Consider the following 20,424-nt stretch of genomic DNA (forward strand, 5'->3'; position numbering starts at 1 on the left):
TCATTGGCTACTTCTACTAATCGTTTTAGTTTCTAAGGGTTGAGGCTTTTCAGTAAAGAGGGTACAACACACATAACTTCTGTCGGCACCAGCATAGAATAAAATAGTGGCATAACAATTATTGACAAGATACTTACCCGTTATGACCTCATCTTCATCTCGAGCTTCAGCAGAGTAATAACAAATGCACGACCCTTCGCAGCAGTAGTATTAGTTCCAGGAGCGGGATTATCCTTCTTCTTAGGGCAATTTAGACTAATGTGTCCCTTTTCTCCACAAGTGTAACAAGTAGGAGGAGCTTTGGCAGGAACAATTGCCTTATCCTTTGGAGGAGTCTTACACATCTTAGCAATGTGTCCCACTTTCTTACATAACGAACAAATAGCAGTACACTTCCCCGAGTGATGCCTCTCAGAACGAACACAGAAAGGATAGGTACCCTTATAATTCGACCTTGTACTATCCGTAGGCTTCTTACTAGCATTTTGAGTCGAATCTTGAGATGACTCAAACTTCCTCTTACTATCATTACCCTTGGTCTCAACCTGCTTACTAGCCGACGTTCTTCTTCTCTTGGCCAACATCAAATTTTGTGCCATGAGAATCACAGCATCAAGAGTAACCTTCTCGACAGCAATAACATTCCCATGGACATCCTCGGGGAGCCTTCAATATATCGTTCAATCCTTCTAGCTTCGGTAGGAAACATCTCGGGACATAGAGTAGAAAGTTCAAGATAACGGTTGGTATAACATTCAATATCAGTTGCCTTCACCTTGAGTTCCCAGAACTCAGCTTCAACTTTCTGAACTTGACTTCGAGGGCAGAATTTATTAATCATCATGCTTTTGAGTTCGTCCCCTGGAATTGCATTAGCATTGTCAATCCCTACGGACTTGGCATGAGCAGACCACCAAGTTAAAGCATTACCACCTAATGAGCTAGTGGCATACTTTACTCGATCGTCATCACCACAGTTGCAAATATAAAAAATGGAATCCATCTTCTCAAACCAACGAACTAGTTCGACAGCTTCTTCATTTCCCTTGAATGCGGGAGGATGACAGTTTTAAGGTTTCAGTTGAGGATTAACATTATTAGCTTGAGCGTTGCCTTGTGCGACAGTGAGTAACTATTGGAATTGCTCGGTAGTCAACACGATATTGTTAATAGTAGGTGCAGTTGGATGAACCATGATGTTGCTACATAGAAGTTGACATAATTCGGATAAGTTAACAAATTATAGGTTTGAGCAATTACAAGTATGAATAAGATAAAGTATTGATATCACATGATATAAATAAAACACTTTATATTATTAAGGAACGAGGCGTTAAATAAGCCTTTTAATACACGATTCGAAAATAGAAAATAGTTTAAGGCATAGCCTTTACATCGATGGAAAATGGAAAAATAACTAAGAAATATTAAGATTGAAGTAGTCTTCATATTTCTTCTTCTCGTCCTCAAACTGCTTCATCACTTTTTCCATGTTATCCTTCACAAGTTTTTCTAGCCTTTCGGTCTGAGAGTCGAGAGACTCTTGGATGATTTCCTTCAAGATTCTGTTTTCTTTTTCTAGGTTGTTTAGACGCACTTCTATCCGAGCAACATGGCATCTACTATACTCCCTATTCTTCTCGCAGCTACTCTGAAGGTTGGTGATATCACATTCACCTCCATGTGCTCCTCGTTATTACATAATAATGGACGGTAGCGGGTTCGAGTTTCTTTCTCTTTAGAGTTGGGTTTTCAGACGATTCTTCAATAGGCTCTTCTTCAGGCTCATAATCTGAGAAGTCACTATCGTAGTTAGGGAGGTCTTGAAGAGCATCCTATTCGGGAGTACTCATTGGTTTATGTACCAATGAGTGAAAAGAGCCAGAGTCAGCAGGATCAGTAGGGCTTTCTCCTTCGCTTTCAGATCCTTGAGTTGGGTGAAAATCAGGAGATACAGGTAGAGTATCCGGACTATAGTTTGGGGAACGAGGACCACCAAAGCCATAAGGTGGACTTTGGACTGATCTTTCACTGGAAGACCCTTTAGTATCTTCTTCGGTTGGCTTGAAAAGAGTTGGTTTATTAATGCTTGAGCTTGACATCCTATCATTAGGAAAGAAACTTTTGATTAGAATCTTTAAGTCAAGTTTAGTAAAGCATAAGTGTAAAGATTATAGGGCAATCCTAAGTGCTTTAAGTCTAAGGCAGGAAAGGTTATAGTTTCCTAGATTGCTAAGGCACCCTAGCTAGCAAATAAGGCACACATAAAGATGCAATCCTGGTTTTCTATAACATCATGGTTATGCTCTGATACCAATCTATCACACCCCCTGTTAGGGCCTGGGCAAAATGTGACTTAATATCAAATAAACCAACATATTATAATATACGAGAACAATACTAAATGATAAAATAAACTTTATTGAGTACTCAGCGGAAAATGAAATGTCGTTACAACGGAATAAAGTAAATGTTCAAATGCAAAAGTAGTAAAAACGATATCTCTTGATCCTATGTCCAAGTAGCATCACATAAGTAGTAAGTAAGAAAACTTGAATCAATCAGCACCTGAGACAAAACATGCTAAAGTGTCAACCAAAAGGTTGAGTGAAGTTCATAGGTTTAACAAATAAGTTTGACCATTGTTTTAAACTACAAGATTTAGTTTGTGAAGTTGATCTCGCAGGATCAAAAAGTTATGCCAATGCGTGATATTTAGACTAAACGTTCAAGTTTGCCCCAAAGACAAGTTGTAGTTTATACTTACAATGACTTGGTCAAATGTATCGGGGACGTTACTCCCGATAGGCCTACCCCAAATAATTAAGCATGCATTCAACGAGCAATTAAAAATATCACTGTAGGGACTTAGTCGGACATAGCCGGGTATAGCATAGTTTTAACAGTTGGCACTTGTGTCTAAATTGTAAATTGTATAAGTAGCATGTGTCTCACCCCAATAAAAGTAAATAAGTTTTCTAGCAATAAAGAGTGGGGCTATGAATTCACCTTAGTAAGTAGAGAGATGTGCTAGTTATTCCTCGGAATAAAAAGTTGGATGAGTGAGCAGAAAAGTCAACCTATTGACATTTAAGAGTAGTAAGTGTTTTGCCCAAGTTTAAGTTTAAGTATGTAAGTGTAATTCGTTTTACTAAGTTTCCATTCCTAGTAAGTTTCCATTTTTAGAAAGTTTCTATTTTTAGAAAGTTTCTATTTTTAGTAAATTTCCTATTTTAGTAAGTTTATAATTAGAAAGTTTCTATTTTAAAAGTGTTTCCATTTTAGGATACTTGCCATATTAGATATACTTCCAATCACCCCTTTCCCTTCGAAATGCCATTTCAGGTCTAGGGGCTTGAGCTATAGGATCCTTTAAATCGAAAAATCCAAACCCTTCCGCCTAGAGTTTCGTAGAAACCATTCATCAAGAAAGTTCGAAGATCTATATATATCCAATATATATCCAAAAATGTTTTTATGCGTTATAATATAGGTAGTATAGTATATGTGTTAATAATAGTATAAGTGTAAGTGTTAGATAATAGTATAAGTAATATTAAGATTTCATTAATTAATTAAGTTTAATTAATTAGAGTAGTAATTAATGATTAGGGTTTAGTAATTAATAACTAGGGTTTAATTAATGTCTAGGGTTTAATAATTAATTAGGGTTTTAATAAATTAGGGTTAGGTTTAGGGTTTTAATTAAAGTAGTATAGTTTAGGTGTAATTAGGGTTTAGTATAGATATATGTACGTAACTCGTGTATATGTATATATATAAAAAAAATATTTTTTTACATGTATATATATATATATATATATATATATGTATCGATATGTATATGTATATATTTAGGTTTATTTTGTTTCCTTAATTAACACAAACAAATCTCCTAATTGTTATCTAGGGTTTCGAAGATCAAACTTTCCTTTCCCCCTTTTTTTCCTAGTCGACATGCATACATACATATTAATATATATTTTTTTCATGTATAGATCTAGGTGTGTTTATGTATATGTTTATGAATAAGTTTATAACATGAACATGAATTAAACAAAACTCAAAGTTTATGTAAATAAGTTAGGGTTTATGTTATACCTTTGAAGATTCGAAGACGACTAACAAAGAAAAGATGAACACGATGAAGATTGAAGATCAAAGCCTTTAAAGATTCGAAGAACACCTTTAAGATTCTTGAAGAACATGAAGAATGCAAAGAACACTTGAAGATCACAGGAAAATCCCTTGAAGGTGGTGGTGGATTTCGATGGTGATGATGTTGATGGTTTCGGCTTTGAGTTGAAAATAAGAGGGAGAGGAGAGATTTATGGGAGAGAGATTTGATTGTGATTTGGTACAATGAAAAGGTTTAGGTTAGGCCTCTATTTATAGGAGTGTTAGGAAAATTCTAGAATTAGGGTTAGGGTTAGATTTACTTAGGGAACAAGTTAGACTTGGAAAACAAGTTAAACTTAGGGAACAAGGCAAACAAATGAGGAGGTGATGGAAGCTTCTTGAATGCCGAAAATTGGGAGGGCAATTTGGTCATTTCCTTTATATATTTTTTTTAAATTTCGGCCCATCCATGCATGGAAGGGTTTTTTGATTTTTCACTTTAAACCTTGGACTTTAATTTAGCTTAAATAATCCCTAAACTTATTTAAGATTAATTTGGTAATTACATTAAACTTTATTTTATTATATCTTGTTCACAAAAGTTTATTAGCTTATTATTTTTATTAACTTGTCAATTAATGTACAAAGTTAATTAGTATATTTTATAATTCTTAACGCTTAACCATTATCGATTAAAGTTTAATTATTGAGTTTAATTATATTGTTGCGCATTTAATATGGAAAAATATAGAATGGAAAAATTGAGGGTCGTTATACCACCCCTTTAAACCGCTGCAAAAAATCCAAAGGATCCGTTAAACCCGACTAAACTCCCAATGTCGCCGGCACAATAGGCGGTGTAACGATTGGATAATCAGAAATATGCTGGACAAACTTGTCTACGGCAGTAGTAATCTCAGTCGCCTTTTTTTTACGAGTATCACTATTTTCCGCACAAAATTTGGCTATCATATCTTGCAAAAAATTCGGTTGTTCAAACTTATGCTGCATTGACTTAGGCGCGATGCTTTTAAAAGCATCCGCTAAAAAATGTTGAGCATTCTCTTTGCGGACAGCATCAGATGCTTCACCTTCTTCCCCATGACGAGAAAAAGGTGTTGGTGGTCGCCTTCACTTAACATGTGAAATTTTTACACTATCTGAATCATCAGAGAATTTGCTTCCTTCTCTTGGTGCTTTCGCAATCTTTGAGTTATAAGCAGAGTTCAAAACAAGGCGTTTCTCTGCATTATCACTATCACTATCATGATGTTCCACAACTAAGCGACCAACTTGTGATCCTGAATCATTCAACAACCATAAGTAAGTACGCGGTATACGAGGTTCGCGACAATACTTGGTGTCTTTCTTAGCTTGCTCAATAGTAGTGCCAACAACTTTGTCTGTTCACAGACTCGCTTTTCCAGCCAAAACCCTTAACCGCTTGCCTTCAGCAATGGTTTCATAGCGGTTCTGTTGCAGATTTCTGCGCGCTACCATTTTTTCTACGGCAACCTCTAATTGCGAATCATTATTAGCGGTGTTAACATTAGAAGTCTTAGCGAGCGGTTCTTGAACTGATTTGCTTATAGTAGCATTAAAATTTGTTTGTGAATTAAACGGCAAGGCATTCTGCGAATCACCAGCCATCACATCAGCATTCGCAGAAACACTTACTTGCTTTTCATTTGCTGCCATGGCCGATAATCAAATCAGCCGATACGCCTTAGAAAGTACCTGCAAATCATCATAACGAAACCCAATTGAAATTAAACAAGCCAATTAGTTGTTTGATTGCAAAAACAAAAAAATTCGAGTTTAAGTTTAAAACATGTCCCACGGATGGTGCCAATTGATCAATCCATAATTAATGAGTTACTTAATTAAGGATTGAGTGCAATGAGATTGAGATGGAGGATGGAATATTTGATGATTATTTTGGGCCCTGATGATCGTCTTTCACTTTAACAATCAAGTGATCAACCACCCCAACCCGGTCTTGATTGTTAATTAGCATGATTCACCTCGACACTATGTAAAAGTTCCTTGGGCAAGATCACAAGAGAAAATTACAAAGGTCCGGGCAAATGGCAGAAAATCAACAACCCATAAATGAGAGGCCAAGCTCCCTATTTATAGTTTTCGAAATATTCTCGGTCTGCGGATTGCTTAACTATTCGTGAAAACTTAGCGAAGTGATCCGCAGTCTTTCATTAGTGCGGAAACTGATCCACTATCTTTATTTTCAGCGAATATTCCAAGCCTTTCGAATATACTTCGCGTAACTTCTGCTTTTAGCGTTTAGTAAATAATATACACATATATAATGCTATGTATATGATCAGTGGCTTTTCGTTTGTTTAATGAAGATAAGTTCTCGATGGAGGTGATTTCGGGTATCAATCTCACCATTAGGTTTGGTTCTTTCACGGAAGCGGTTATTGTTGATACTCCAATTACACGCTTAGAGAAGTGTTCAGCATGTGATCTGGGAAATCAGAATGAGGTTAACGGAAATGAAGACGGGACAACTGTTTTGGATGCGATTCAACTTTGGTTAGCGCATATTTAAATCGGAAAAGCGAAGAATTAAATATGTGTAAGGAGAATGTGGTCGGTGGTGTGGAGGTATCAGTATGTAGTGTTACAGTTGAAGATAAAAGTAAAAATGATTTGTCAGGTTGATGGGTCTTTGGGTACTCCATATTCGGTTCATTTGAATGATATCGATAATGCCCTTAGTGATGTAGGTTTCGGTACAACACGCAAAAAAGGAGAATTGAAAATGTTTTGAATCCTACGACGTGTGATACTTAGTGCTATACTTGATAGTTTGGCTAACGTGGGCCATCAAAGGAGTTAGAAACATAAATATACCTTACACCTACTACATATGTATATTGCAAATTCTACTAAATGTTAAGCACATAAAACCCTTCATCTAAATTTAAGACATAATATCATAGAGTGAAAAAAATTTTGGAATCTTATTATAAAAAATACACAACAGTTAATAAGTTAATATCATAGAACCTAGTCAACTTCAGAGATTGAACATTCATCCTTACCACACAAAAGGAAACATCTTAATCCTAACATTTTAAAATTTTCATCTCATACAAATGAAGTGGCGTGAAAAAGCATATAACATGAGAACAAGTGTGTAACACAACATTATTTTTTTGAAAACGTAGTTAAATCAATCATTAGTCATTATCAAAACAAACACAACTAAGATCGTGATTTATTACAAACATAGCTTAAATCCAGAAGGTCAAGTCATAACGTTAACTTATTACAAAAAATCAGTGATAATAGTTCACATCAGAGTTAAACAGGCAAACATGTCTTCAGCACGAGCACCCAAACCATCCGCAATACCTAAACCTGCAGGGGTGGTAATGTGGGGGAGTTAGCACGACGGCTAAGTGAATGGAGTCTATCTAGCAAAATAAGTTTAAGCACCAAGCATGCAATCAACAACGCTAACATGCTAACAACCAACTAACAAACAATCAATGACAATACGAGGATCAACAGCTTGTACAGGCACAAGACACTTACCTGATCCAGCTAGTGTCCATCGATAGTCCTTACAGTTGGATCAATACACAGATAACAAGATCCAGACCCAACCTCATCAGGCCCAGTAGACCTCATACGGACTTCAACCTCCTCAGGCCCAGTTGAAAGTCCCCAGCCTCCTCAGACCCAGATGGTGTCAAACATAGTGCACACAAGATTCACAGAAAGGCTACAGACAAGTAATATCTCACTAGCATGGCAATCATCAACTAAACATAGCATAAAACTATCATTCCATAAGCGTGGTAAATGTATAACACAGTAACATGACATGCTACTTAAACTCTATCCGGAGATAGTCCCACTCTCTGATTACCAGTAACAGCTCATAATCTACTTCTGAGTTTCTTCTTAATTCTTATCTCCCGAGAATAATAAAACTAAGTCATCAAAGTGAACTAATCAAAATTAGACACACGAACAGAATAACATCCATTAAATAACTAATCATGCACTGATCTACATCCGTGCGGTTACAAATGCAACCATACCGTTACAAGCACATCCGTATGGCTAAAATGAATTTTACCTTATTTTGACACTAGAATCTATCACAACAGATTCCCAATCTAAATCAAGCCTTAGACCAAATTTGGTGATTAGGGTTTTCTATAGAGAAATAGAAGAACGAGGTGAATATTCTAGAGAGAGTGAAATTGGGGAAAATGAGGCAAATGGATGATCACAAGCTTATATAGGTTGGTTATGTCTTAGCCCCATCTCACACGAGTATTTACTAGTTATCTGTAAATTACAAAAGCCCATTTGGCCCATCACATGGAGCCCAAATAAAATAAACAAATATGTTCTGCAACCTTGTCACGAACAGGACACAACAAAATAATTACAAAACACCAAACTTATAATAAAAATAAAAGCACATTAAAGCAAAATATAAGTCTGAAGTAAAAACGGTAATCTTACATCTAACCCTAGATTCAGTCTGTTACAAAGTGACATCACAAATATATATATATATATATATATATATATATATATATATATATATATATATATATATATATATATATATATATATATATATATATATATATATATATATATATATATATATATATAATCAAGAGGGAAGCAGTTTAAGAGGGAAGTAAATTTTGTTTTTCGTTTATTTTGAAACAAAATTTCAGGCATTAGGATCACATGAAAATATGAAGATTAAAAACCACACTTGGTGATGCATGTTGATGTTCTGCGAGCTGTATATAAAATAGCTTATATTTTACAAGGAAATACTATTAAATACGATACAATTTTACTCAAGATATTTATTTATTTATTGAATGGATATACTTAAACCTTGCTACAACACTTATAGGCAGTGTACCTAATCGTACAGTAGTGTAGTTTTTAGTAAGTCCGGTTCGTTCCACAGCGAAAATCTTTTAATCAAAACTTAACGTTATATTAGTTTTATTTTATAAAAATACAAATATATATATATATAAGTAATATTATTATTATAAAGGGGGTTTTTTACCGTTTAATGACCGGTTTGTCGATTTTAAAACTTTAGTCGCAGTTAAAACAAAATGTAAAATATTAAATAAATAAAAGACTTAAATTAAAGCGTAAAGTAAATAACGATAATGAAATTGCGATAAATAAAAGTGCGATAAAATAAACTTGCGATAATTAAAAAGTACGATAATTAAAAGTGCAATTAAATACAATAACAATAAATAAAAGTGCTATAATTAGAAGTGCAATTAAATATAAAATAAAGGAAATTAAATATGAAATAAAAGAATTATGCTTATTTAAACTTCCGTAATCATGAGTTTGACGTGTTGATTTTAGTTTTATGCCCATGGGTTAATTGTCCTTTGTCCTGGATTATTTAATATGTCCGTCTGGTTTTTGTCCATAACAGTCCATCAGTCATAAATATAAAGTGCGAGTGTCCTCGTCAAATTATCCTTATACCCGAAGTTAAATATTCCAACTAATTGGGGACTTAAACTGTAACAAGATTTTAATACTTTATTTAATAATTACACCAGAATGTAGACTGAATGTAACCCAAGGTTTTAATACTTTGTTATCAATTATGCCAAGTGTCCTTGTACATAATTTCACCCTTGTTTTAATAATTCTAGTGGCTATTAATCCATTCCCGTGTCCGGTTAAATGAACGATTATTCGCACATATAAATATCCCGCCCATCGTATCCGATTGAGTGTATATGGTTATTTATAGGGACGTCCAATTGTAAATCTTTATATTAACATTAACAAACTATCATTTAGTTAAACAAATATAAAGCCCATTAATAGCCCATAGTCTAATTTTCACAAGTGTCGTTCTTTTGTCCAAACCCCAATTATGGTACAAAGCCCACTTACCCAATTTTAATATTTTTAGCCCAACATCATGATTACTTCGGATTAAATAAGCATAATAATAACTTAGCTACGAGACATTAAATTAAAAAGGTTGAACATAACTTACAATGATTAAAAATAGCGTAGCGTTACACGGACAGAATTTCGACTTACACCCTTACAACATTTGCTAACATACCCTTATTATTAGAAATTAAAATTAAAATTAAAATTAAAATATAAATATATATATATATATATATATATATATATATATATATATATATATATATATATATATATATATATTACGTATATATTTAGAGATGATGGATATATATATTATTACGTTCACCAAACTGCGAATTTATAGGCTTGTGAACTGAAAAAGGAGCTCATGCGATCGCATGAGCTTTGCTCTTCAAGGCCATGCGATCGCATGGCCAGCTGGGGAGGCTCACATTTGGTTGTTTTCTTCTGCCGACGGTTTTATAATATAATATAATATATATATTAATTTTAAGAATTAATTATATATTATATTATATTCATGTGCATAGTTGACTTGTAATTTTTAGTCCGTTGCGTCGAGCGTTGAGAGTTGACTCTGGTCCCGGTTCCGGATTTTTGAACGTCCTTGCGTACAATTTAATATCGTGTACTTTGCGTTTTGAATCTTGTACTCTTGTAATTTCGAGACGTTTCTTATCAATAATTGGAACCTCTTTGATTGTATTTTGTACTTTTGAGCTTTTTGGTCGTTTGCGTCTTTAATTCGTTGAATATGTCTTTTGTCTTCACCTTTTATTATTTAAACGAATATCACTTGTAAATAGGACAATTGCAACTAAAAGCTTGTCTTTCTTGAGGAATAATGCTATGAAATATATGTTCGTTTTAGCATTATCAAATATTCCCACACTTGAGCGTTGCTTGTCCTCAAGCAATATAGTCTTGAAATACTAGAATCACTTCTTTATTCTTCACACTTTGTACATCAGTGATTTCTTTACGGCGGTATAAACAATGGTAGTAACGATGTGATTTACAGTCCCACATGACTATAAAATTTAGATCCATTAAGGAAATTGGATCTTTATGAAAACATTTGATCTTTTGAAAATTAAATCTAGTTTTTACCCTAGATAAGTTTTCCGGAATAACCCTTCACCGGTGTTTGCAAAATATTTTTGTGGGCTTGGTGGGTTTCAGATTTGAAAATTTTAGCTCAAAACTTGTGGTTTTGTGTCACCCACTTGCTAACCTTGTATTAGGAAAGCAACACATCCATTATACTTGCTCCGTATATTACCTTTCGGTAAACTACCGTCTGGTTATAAAGGAAAGCGTTGAACAAGCAACTGTTAATGCAATGTCCCCTGACATGCTTTTAATTATGGTCTATAACGTGTCGGACGCAATTACTATCCTTTGTAGGAGCAATAGTAAAGCTCACCCTTATGATTTTTTGGTCTGGCACAAGGTCCTGTCTTCGACCATGCTATGCAACCACCGTTCTTACGGTTGACACCCGATTTGGTTCAGATGACCTAATGAATTCCAGGTGAATTCCTAGGATTTTACGTTCAATGGTAATGAACGCATTGAAAATGGGTTTTCAGAAAACAAATCGGTTTATAATTTGATCAAAATATTTTCTCGTTCAAGCTCGAGTTTAGATATCATTGAATTCCATGAGTTTGAATTCTCAATCTTTAAGGTCAATCTCTAAGATTGAGTAATATCAGGCTTAAAAGCTGATTTTTGATCTTTTAAGGAGATTATCCTTTCTGGGGATCTGATTTATTAGTCTTATCAAGCTAATTTGCACGGTGCCTCCCATTGTACGAGATAAATCCTTCTCATGGTTAGGATAAATCTGATCACTTGGCGACCCTGTTTTATGCTGAGGTCCGTGGATTTCCTGCTGATTTTAGAGATGACTTTTCTAGATTTTTCATCAACCTACAGCTGGTCTGGACGACAACTTCATGACCTAAATCATGAAGCGCGTGTCTTTTTCGAAAGACTTTACTTCCTTTTAACGATGGAATTGATTCATCGTGTAGATCCATCTCTTCTTTTCTTTCATCGGGTAAAATAGTTTAGTTTAGTCCAAAGCAAAAGTATCTTCAATTATTTGTTACAGAAATATGTGACATATGTTTAAGATAACTTGGTAATTTTTCCCACACTTGGCTTTTATTTTCCTTTTTATTGTCCTCTATTCCATTTTAAATGAATTTTAACATTTTGGTTTCTCAATTTATGTCCTTTCCGAGGTAACAATAATTTCGGTGTTAACACCTAGTTTTATCGTTCATAAATATGTATAAACATGATTTTGAGTTCATTTAATTGAAAATTTTGAAAAATTTTACTAGAATTGGGTAGCCAGTATATAAGACTAGGGTTGTTCTTTATTATCAGAGAGCACTAGATTCTAATACAACTACTACTTTACTAGTATTTTTAATGGTAACCAAGTGTTTAAAGTAAAAAAATTTAAAAAATCCGAAAGAATTTAACCCCTTCCCACACTTAAGATCTTGCAATGCCCTCATTTGCAAGAAATCAGTAACAATTTAAATTATTGAGGGTGATTAGTGTAGAAATGATTAAATTTTACCAAAGTTTCCAAACATATTGGCGTTTGTTTGCTGAATGATAAATGGTACATATCATTTGTCCATTCCGTATGTTGTTACATCACATTTATCTTATCGTCAAAATTAGTAGCTTTTGCTGAACTTAATGCCAGTCTTTGAAAATGCGCTGTTTTACCCTGTTTTGTACAATTTACCATATACATACATACAAATATAAACATGCATGGCAATTTGAAATGGGACTTAATATCCCACTTTCAAATCCTAAATGTGAAATATTAGTACACAATAATAATAAAAATGATAAAGATTACATAAGTATATTCAATAACATAAGTTTAAACATGAATAAGTAAAAAGATAAAAACATAAAAATCATATAAATAACCAAATGGAACTAAATCAGTCTGGATATGGGTTCCAGTTCATCTCGTCAGGTGGGTTCCATTGTTGGTTATAGGTGTTCTGATACGCTTGATTATAGTCATACTGGTTAAAGGGTGGTCGGATATTGGGGCTGTGTGGCGAAAAATGAGCAGGTCGAGTAGGTACGTAATTATTTGGTACCTGATATGATAGCTGGCTCATGATTTGGTGCTAATGAACTAACCAGCTATCGTGTTGGCATTGCCTATAATCCTCATATACTCGTTCGGAGTTCCACTGCTCATACATACTATGTCTGGCCGCGTTCGTCATTGCTTCCTCATCTATACGAACGTGGACGTCAAGAATAGCATCTCGAAAGACATCCCTAATATCTTCCGCCTCCTCCATTTCCTCGTCTGAGCCTCTCTCTACATGAGGATGAGATCCCTCATAGGGTACTGCCTGGTTACGTCTACTTTTCAATACCTTAGCACCCACATAAACTTTCAATCCTAAGGGCTCAACCTATTCTCTACAAAGCTGTAATGGACCCCCTTGGTTCCTATCAACACCTAAATACTCTCCAATGAGAGTAAAAAAAATACCTCCTCCTATTATACTCCCGTCCTGCATTCCCTCTACCATTTTAGATAAATAAAAAGCAACACAGTAAGGGATATTGACAAAGCTTCTAGGATCCCGAATATGTGACGACCCGGAAGTTTCCGACCAAATTTAAACTTGATCTTAATATGATCTCGACACAATAAGCAAAGTCTGTAATGTTGAGTCTCAAAATTTTTGAATTTGTTTATATGGATTCAGTTAACCTTTGACTATTCTCGACGATTCACGAACAATTAATTGTAAATAGATATATGTGTATGTATATATAAATAATAATTTGAAATATAATTTGAAGTATTATATGTTGTTGTTAATAAAAATTAATAAAATAAAAATAGGATATTATAATAATTATTATTTAAAATATATCTCTTTATATAAATAAAATATATTAAAAATAAATATTAAATGATTGTAATACTCGTTTGATGTTTCGATTGATATTAAGCAAGTTAAATTCAAACTTATGTAATTTTAAAATAAACGGTGATACGAAAATGAGTTATATAAGTTGTAGGCTTATTAAAAGTATATTTAGGATCTAATTAATTTATTTTAACACTTTTTATATTTTACCCTTAAATGAGAGGGACAGTTGATGTAATTTTTATTTATTAAATTAATGACTGAATTTTATACCATAATGACCAAAATAAATAAAGATGTTTAATATAAAAATTTGGGATTTTTCTGATTATTCTTATCCGCCACCGATTAACACCGGAGTACGAAATCTTGGCTGTGAAAACTGTCGGTAACATAATACCAACTGAATGTCACGAGAGTTGAATTAGGATTACTGTTGGTTGTCCTTTCTTTTCCACTAATTATTCTTTTTCCTCTAACTTTTCAATGAACCAATAATTTTATCTATACTATATATTATATTTGAATGCACTCCATACAATCAACAACCATTTGTTTTCATCCGTAAAATTGAGTGATTATATTGTTTGCTTTAATCAAACATCATCATTTATCTTTTTCTGTTCCAAATGAAGACTATCTTCTTATTTGCTATTTGAAACAGTGTTTTGCATAATCATAATTCTGATGTTATTATATATATATATAAATATAATATATATATATATATATATATATATATATATATATATATATATATATATATATATATATATATGTATATATATATATATATATATATATATATATATATATATATATATATATATATATATATATATTTCTTTCCTTATCTTTCTCTTTTCTATATATATACATAAATATACAACTGCATATGGACATATATATATATATATCACCATATCCATCGAGCCTCACCACCTCATATCACCGAAAGTCATCACCACCATACTCCACTCCATCACCACCCCATCCGCCACCCTATGTAAACCTCAACACTATCACCACCCTATAACCCATTTCAATCACCACTTCCTACTAGACCACCCTACAACTATCATCAACAACAATCACATGTGTTCTAATCGCAAACCGTCATCACTTGAGTTGATATTGCAACTTATGCCCTCTGTTGGATCATGCTTTTCGAGATCCATGAAACCCAAAACAAACAACAAACCACCACACCCTCTTTTCTCCACGGATACCACTACCGAGACCATCATCCATCATCAACTATTACGGTTTCTATGGTAAATCAAAGCAACCATCAACCTCCACTCGCGTTAATTTTTTTTTTTTTTGTTTCTTTTCAGTTAAAATATCGAAGAACATAATGTTATTGTTTTTGTGCTTGTCCCGTTCCATTTAAATGCATGGGACAACTACATCAAGTCAATTTAAACTTAAAGTAAAGCTTTTCCCTACATGCTTCCCACTAATACAAAAACATGCCATCATGGATGTTGAATAAGTCCACTACCCACGTTTCTTATAGAAATATATATTTTTTTTTTGATATTTTTTTTTTTTGCTTAATTCTTGGAGATGTGGGTTAGGATCCTATGGATCATATGCTTTTATGATCTTCTGTTTAAACCAACATGTCGATCTTAAAAATAACGGATAGAGTGATGATGATGACTAGTGAAAATGACAACAAGACGAGATGATATCATGATGGCTGCGTTTTATATATTTTTTTCTCTTTTCGAAGTGTTGATGAGGAATGATAGAGAAGGATGATGGAGTTATGATTTAAATAATAATCATATTATGATATCGAAAGAAAACAATGATGTGATGACGTTTAAAAAAAAAAAAAATTTAATAAGATGATGATTAAAAGGAGAAGATGAAAACAGAACTAATACGGGTTATATAACATTTACATAGGAGTTATAACAGAAAAGCTGCGACAGCATAATGGTTAGGCGTGTAGTGTGTTAAACGAGGGGTCCTGAGTTCGATCCTAGACTGCTGCAGTTTATTTATTTTTTTCAAACAACTGCACAAGTTGGGTCAAGTGAAATTGGGCTCTTGAAATGGACTTGAAGTGTTATGCAAAGCAAACGAAAACATGATTAAATGACAAAAGGAACATGATAAAGGCGATACTAATGATACGATGAGGAGAAATTGGATGATGACACACGATGTTGATGTTAAGATGATGATGATGGAATTTTGAAGAAGATGAAGTACTCGTAGTTAGATACTAGATATATAAACTTAGGAGGAGTAATTAATCAGAAAAACAACAGTAGATGGGTGGTCGTGGGTGTTGTTGGATGTTCGTGAGGTCAAGGGTTCAAACCCGGGCTAGTGCAGTTTATATTTTTTTTGAAGCTCATCCATGTAGTGAGGTATTTTTCTTTTTATCTATTTATTATTATTATCATTATTAATGTTATTAAGTATTAATATTATCATTGTTGTTAGTATTATTATTATTATGTGTTATGTTCATTAGGAGTATTATTATTATTATTATTATTATTATTAGTATTATTGTTATAAGAAGTGTTACTAATGTTATTATTATTATTTTTATAAATATTAACATTAACATCAATCTATAAGTATGAGTATTATTATTATGTATTATTAATATTATCATTATTATTAGTATTATTAGTATTATCAGATTATTATAAGTATTATTATAAATACTATGAGTATCGTTATTATTACTATTAAAACTATTATCCTAACTATTATTAACAGTAAAATTACCATAATTATTATTGTTATCAGTATTGTTATTTTTTTATATTATTATTATAATCAAATAAAACTTTTATTTACCATTATTAATATTATTTTACTAAATAAATATTATGTTTATAAAAATATATTTATAGGTGATATTACATAAAAGTACGTATTAATCATATTAACGAACTTTATATGAATATTCATATATAACAAATCAGGTACTTTTAATATAAAACTAACTGAATTTATATTAATATAAACACTAATCATTTTTGTATACACAAATTAAATATATATTATATAACATAAGTTCTAATATATGAATTTGTTCAATTGCGATTATATAAATATTAATATATATACAAATAATATAGGTTCGTGAATCCGAGGCCAACCCAACAATTGTTCAATGTCGTAATATGTATTTTTACTACAAAATACAATATGGTGAGTTCATTTGCTCCCTTTTTACTCATTACATTTTTGGGCCGAGAATACATGCAAAAGCTTTATTAACTGTTTTACAATATTTATATGCGTGAGTTCATTTGATTCCCTTTTACTCTTTATATTTTTGGGACTGAGAATACATGCGCTACTTTTACAACTGCTTTATTAAATGCTTTTGAAATACATTTTGAACTGCGAATACATGAAATGCTTTTATAAATGTTTGACGAGATAGACACAAGCAAAACATTCCTCGAATGAATTATGTGGACGTGATAATTGCCACCATTGAATTATGTGGACGTGATAATTGCCACAATTGATATGAATATTTTTCCCCTGATTATTATTGCTTGGTAACCTAAGAATTAGGGAACATCACTAATTTTGAGAATTAGTGCACGCCTAATTGACGCGAATCCTAAAGGTAGCTACCGGGTTTAACACCCCCACCCAGAATGTTCACTAGACGGAAGGGCTAGTGGGCGTGGTGTTTAGTACTTCGAAGTTTATATGATTATGATACAGACGAGATGTTCTGTTTTGGGGATATTATTATGCGCATTATATGTTAAGGTCGGTTACCAAGCCAAGCTATGAAAGCAATGAAAAGTGAATGTGATGTATCGAGAGAATGATTTTATACACAGGTTATATGTATGTTATTTTTGTGCACGAGATATGTGTACGGTTATTATGATTTATGAAAAATGGTTTCGTACACGAGAAAGGTGTACTGTATTTAAAAGATATCGCATGTACATTACAGGTGGGTATAGGATTCGGGCCCATTTGTACCATACAGCATTTAAATCTTGTGGTCTATCAAAATTACAAAATTTTATGGTTTTATGATAAACTTATGAACTCACCAATCTTTTGGTTGACACTTTAAAGCATGTTTATTCTCAGGTATGAAAGAAATCTTCCGCTGTGCATTTGCTCATATTACATGGAGTCGTTCATGGCATATAGAGGTCAGAACCTCGCGATGGGACCAACTGTTGAAGACTTTGTCCAGATGGATTAGGACGGGTCACTACAGGTGGTATCAGAGCGGTGGTCTTAGCGAACCAGGTCTTGCGTTAGTATGTCTAACTGATAGTTGTTTAGATGCATTAGTGAGTCTGGACTTCGACCGTGTCTGCATGTTAAAAGTTTTACTTATCATTAGTGTCGAAAATTATTTGCTTATCATCCTTAAAGTCTAGACATGTCTTACTGCCTCTATTGCATAGACAGTGTATAGATAAATTCATATCTTAGCGTATCTGTTATTGTTACCTTTGCCTGACAGCTTCCATAGATTCCTCCGTAACTTATGGGATTTTAGTATTATATATGCATATGTAAATTATGTATTGCAGGGTACTAATCTACATCCTATAATCTATTTCTTATCGAAAATCCTTCATCAGATCGTACGAGATGAATCCCTCAACCAGTTCGAGTTTCTCAGATTCCGATAGCTATTCCGACATGGATGTTCACCTAAGCTCCGGAAGCAGCGTCACCAGAATGAATCAGTCAATCATCCATTCCCAATTCATCTGATGGGTTCGTAGTCGACTCAATCAATGGAGACGAGAAGAAGGCGATCCTTTCCTTCTACCAACCGAATTCACCTCTTGGCGAAGAACCTGAAGCACTTACCGGCGAACCAGTCTGAAACATCATTTTCACTCTCATTTCCCCAATAGCTCGCAACGATTACATAATATCTACAATTCTAAATCTTATTCATCTCCTCGGTTCCAACCGCCAATCATCCCGGAGTAATAGAAGAAGTCAACGAGCTTCGCGCTCGAGTTGTAGCCTTGAAAAATATGGTGCAAAACGTACCAGCTTCAGCAACATCAACGGCACCAACAGTACCATCAACATCAATACCAGTACCACCAACTACCCAAGTTCAACATCTCACACCTCAACATCTCATTATGTACCTCGAGCATAATCATCAATCTGCGAATCATTCTACATCATTATCTTCATTCTTCATGGCGATTATGTAATCTCTAACGTTTTAGAGATTATGTATTATAGTTCTAACGATAAATCAAATGAGATTAATATCATATTGACTCATTAAAATCCATGATTACATCTGAAGAAAATATATATATGTATATATGTTTTCATAAAGATTGTAATTAAAAATTCTTTTGTACAAATTGTTGATGGTGAAAATATTTTAACGGGTAGGTAATACCCGAGGAATATTTAGATTTCACATTAATAAGTTACACTGTACATTCTTCAAATATGATTCAACAATCATTTACTATCCTACTTACATCTACCGATATACGAATCCGTTCACCACAGTATAACCATTTTTCATTAAATTTCATATTTGGATTTTGATTTATCAGAATTCAACAAGTGGCATAATGACGAACACATTTGACGAAATAAAAATTTGATAGAAACAAACAAATTAACTACGAAAAATTTTGTTAAGAATCCACGCTAACAAAATCCTAGCTAACTGTTAATTCCGTATTACATTTATTTATCGCAATTTATTTATCACAATTTATTTATCGCAATTTAATTATCACAATTTAAATTCTCGCAATTTTATTTATTGTCATTTAATTTCTGTTATTTATTTTACGGACTTTAAATATCGGGACATGTATACAAGGTTTTGACATATCATATCGACACATCTATATATATTATTTGGAATCACCATAGACACTCTATATGCAGTAATGATCGAGTTTTCTATACAGGGTTGAGGTTGATTCTAAATAATATATATATACTTTGAGTTGTGATCGAGTCTGAGACATGTACACGGGTCACGATACGTATTAATTAATTCGAATATTATATATTAAACTATATATAAATTATTGGACTGTTAACTGTGGACTGTCGACTGTGGACTGCCAACATTGGACAATTAAAATAAATTAAAATATTGATTATAACCTATGAAACTAAACATTTCTTCAAGTTTGCCACTTGATTTCATCTTAAACCTCATTTGTATCTTGACGATTACAATCCACGTTCAAACCTTTCATAATTCTGGAAAACACCTCAATCGATAGGATGAACCAACTGCATTTCATCTACGGAAGGAAAGATTTATGCATATAGTTATGCACCTGAAAAACTCTCGAAAACTGAGTAAACGTTTAATATATAGATGTGCTAATTCCTCAGTGTTATTATTACCCAAAATGACTTGATAATTCCTTTC

Source organism: Rutidosis leptorrhynchoides, chromosome 9, assembly GCF_046630445.1.
Source record: "Rutidosis leptorrhynchoides isolate AG116_Rl617_1_P2 chromosome 9, CSIRO_AGI_Rlap_v1, whole genome shotgun sequence".
Lineage (NCBI taxonomy): Eukaryota > Viridiplantae > Streptophyta > Magnoliopsida > Asterales > Asteraceae > Rutidosis > Rutidosis leptorrhynchoides.